The sequence below is a fragment of the Chrysochloris asiatica genome, unplaced genomic scaffold, assembly GCF_000296735.1.
Source record: "Chrysochloris asiatica unplaced genomic scaffold, ChrAsi1.0 scaffold00010, whole genome shotgun sequence".
Taxonomy (NCBI): domain Eukaryota; kingdom Metazoa; phylum Chordata; class Mammalia; order Afrosoricida; family Chrysochloridae; genus Chrysochloris; species Chrysochloris asiatica.
The window spans coordinates 5,809,546-5,813,117 of NW_006408528.1; the positions used below are offsets into that span (position 1 = coordinate 5,809,546).

The following is a 3,572-nucleotide window of genomic DNA, read 5'->3' on the forward strand; positions in this document are numbered from 1 at the left end:
GTCATGAGTTTTAAGGTTTTTATTGCAGGCTTTCTGCTGGATACAAAATAAAGGCATACAACTGTCACAGGTAAGGCAATATGTACAAAGTCTAAACTGTAAAAACCATTTCAAAATATAAACTCGTTTTCTGGAATACATGGTGTCCTGGTGTCCAAGGTTGTCCCTATTAATACCTTTGGTATAAAATGGTAATGTTTTCCTTAGCAAGTAGACAAAACACATCCTCTACCATACACACATACTCATCTCCTTGTAACTACTGTACCTAGTCTAGTTTCAGCCACGTGGGAGTCACAACTCTCTCTGTTCCCTCCCAAACCACACTCTACCTTGTAAGGATAAGAGGAGACATGAAGACAGGAAATATGATCAGGTGCTGGCTGAGCTTACCATGGGTCTCCTGCCAGGCAAGAGACCCTGGGGCTGTTATGAATGGCAACCCTGCCTGGAGGTAGGCACTGTCTGGGGTCCTGAGTCATATCCAAGCAATGAGCATGGCTTCCACTTGCTGCAATGGGCCCAGCTTAACAGAAAGAGGTTGAAAAGGAACGGACCGACCGTGTGGAGCAGTAGTTTGTGGGTCCCATAACTAGTCAGACACCCTTCCTGGAAAGGGGCAAGAGTCATTACCAGAGCTGTGCCCCAACTGGATGTGTGGGGGTTTCAGCAAGTACCAGACCAAAGATGAATTGAGGCAGCCACAGAGACTTGCCTGTTACCAGAGCTACACATCCCAAACAAACAGAAGGCGAGCAGTTGAGAGGTGCACTTGATTAATCCCAGCTCCACTGCCACCTGCGGCACCTGTTGACCAGCACACTGTCTGGAGACCACTTGGCAGAATGGGTTGGGGAACAGTGCACAGGAGCTGAGATGTGGGAACGGAACAGTTAGGAGCTAGGAGGTTGACTCCTGTGCTGGCTGCCAACTGCAGCACCCCTCTTGGAATGATTACACCAACTCCTTAGGGAGCTCCCAAGGAGTCCAAACAGATATAGTCAACACCCATCAAAATAAATACTGCACACCCAAGTTCTCACAGACACTTCACACCCATTCATATTTTTCTCTGAGAACCAAGAAAGCCTGGCTCCAGGACTTGATTCGTTCTCACAAAAGCAGAGACCTCGGACACAGCTTGCTCAACATCAGGGTACATTCACCTTGGGAAAAACAGAATCCACTTGTCAAGAAATAACAAAATCATCATCTGGTTTGTTATGAAAGGAGAAGGAAGCGCCAGGAGCCTGCAGATCACTGAGGACAGCCTGGCAGGGAGCAGAGGATGTGGAGAGTGGGTGGTTGGCATAGGCCTCACCTGCCTGCTCACTGGTGGAGGTGAACTCGGTCGTTCGGACACTTGATGTGGATCCACCGCACACGCTCAATCCTCTCCCGCTCCCGCTCCTCATCCTCGTCCAAACAGTGGGAGAGCCCGGCAGCGCCCCCTGTGGCCTCCAGGAGTGCATTGTCAGGTCCCCGGCCATCCTGGGCCTCATACAGCAAAATATTCAGGGTCTCCTCATAAATTCGGGTTTCAGGGAACTCCACCTTGGTCTGCTTCTTCTCAGTGGCATAGACGATGGAGGTACAACAGACTTCCAAAATCTTGTGGCCCTGCCCGTAAAAGGACCAGCAGCCGTTTCGTCCCCAATGACATCCTTTATGAACAGGACCCTCCCATTAGAGCGCAGAGATAGCTTATCAAAGAGTTCAATGTTTTTCAACATATTGTCGTCAGAATTACTGGTATATGAGTATTTGTTATTATTTCTGTTGTAGAGCATCTTCACGGCTGGCTTATTTGAAGTTGCGATAAGTTTTTGTTCTTCCTTGAAGTAGGTGATAACAGGCACTTTGCAGAAAGGCTCATATGTGTCTTTGTTTTGTAAGGCTGCCTGGCACTCTTCCACCAGGCCTTGCACCAGGTAATATTTGGCTTCTGCCAGCAGCTCCTCGATCTCCTGGTGGCTCTCAGGCAGGAGGACTGCCCCATCGCGAAGGTAGTTTGAGTATTGTACCTAAGTGCTTCCCATACCAGTCAATGAGGATCCAGCCTTCACTGTCGGTGAGCACCTCCATGTGCCCACTGAACATGGCCTTCAGCATGGTGTCCTGTTTGGTCAGCGTCTGCATAGTGGTGTAGTACACGGTGCTACCCACGTTCAGCTTCGCGTACTTGGAGCTGGGACTCGTGCCCTTGAAGGCAGTGGCGCCGGTAGCAGCCGAGGGCGCCGCTGAGCTCACACTTTCTCCTGACATCTCTTCCATGAAAAGTCGAAGGACGCCAGTGTCTCATGCATGTCCTGTGCTCATTTTTAAATTGGGTTATTTGTCTTTTTCTTGTAGAGGTGTTGTAGTTTCCTATATATTTTAGAAATGAGTCCCTTGTCTGATGTGTCATTGCAAAAGATTTTTCCCATCCTGTGGGTTCCCATTTTACTCTTTTGGTGAAGTCTTTTGATGTACATAAGTTTTTAATTTTTAGTTTGTCCCAATCATCTATTTTGTTTACTTTTGTTCATGTAATTTTCAAAATGTTTGGTAGTCTGAGTATTCCCTGTATTTGAGTACTCACATTTGTCTCTATTTTTTCATTGATGAGCTTCATAATAATGGGATTCACATTTGGGTCTTTAATCCACACCGAGTTGGATTTTGTATAGGGCATGAGGTAAAGGTCTTATTTCATTTTTTTGCATATCGCTTTGCAGTTCTTCTAGCACCATCTGTTAAAGAGACTATCTTCTCTCCATTCAATATACCTAGCTAGGCACTTTGTCAAAAATCAGTTGGCTGTATGTGGATGGGTTAATTTCTGTATTCTCGATTCTGTTCCATTGATCAATGTATCTTTTATTGTTTTGTCCACTGTAGCCATATAGTAGATTTTGAAATTGGAGCATGAGGGACTTTCAACCTTGTTCTTCTTAAGCAGTACTTTGTTTATCCTGGGTTTCATTCCTTTCCATATAACATTTGTAATTATCTTTTCCATCATTTTGAAGAATGTCTCTGGAATCTGGATTGGGATTGCATGATATGTGTTAATTGCTTTGGGTAGTATTGACATTTTCATGATGTTAAGTCTTCCTTTCCAGGAACATGGTATGTTCTTCCACTTTTGTAAGTCTCTTTTGATTTCTTGTAGTAGCATTTTGTAATTTTCTTTGTATAGGTCCTTTGTTTCTCTGGTAACATTTATCCCCAGATATTTCATCCTTTGTGTGGCTATTGTTAATTGATATTGCTTTCCTAATGTCCTTTTCAGCATTGTCATTGTTATTCTAGAGGAAACCAACGACTTGTACATTGATCTTATACCCTGCTACTTTGCTGAATCTTCCAATGATGTCTAGTAGCTTTTTTACTGAGTCTTTGGGGTTTTCTAGGTATAGGATCATGTCTTCTGCAAATAGAGAGAGTTTTATTTCCTCTTTGACAATTGGGATGCCTTTAATCCCTCTATTTTGCCATACAGCTCTGGCTAAGACTTCCAAAACAATGTTGAATTGGATTAATGACAAAGGGCATCCTTGTCTGGTTCCCATTCACAGAGGGAAGACTTT

At 44.5% G+C, this 3,572-nt stretch overlaps 1 pseudogene; it reads right to left on the minus strand.

Moving 5' to 3' along the window:
- Positions 1–1,329: 1,329 nt before the first annotated feature.
- LOC102837641 lies at positions 1,330–2,274 on the minus strand (annotated as a pseudogene).
- Between the last annotated feature and the right edge of the window lie 1,298 nt (positions 2,275–3,572).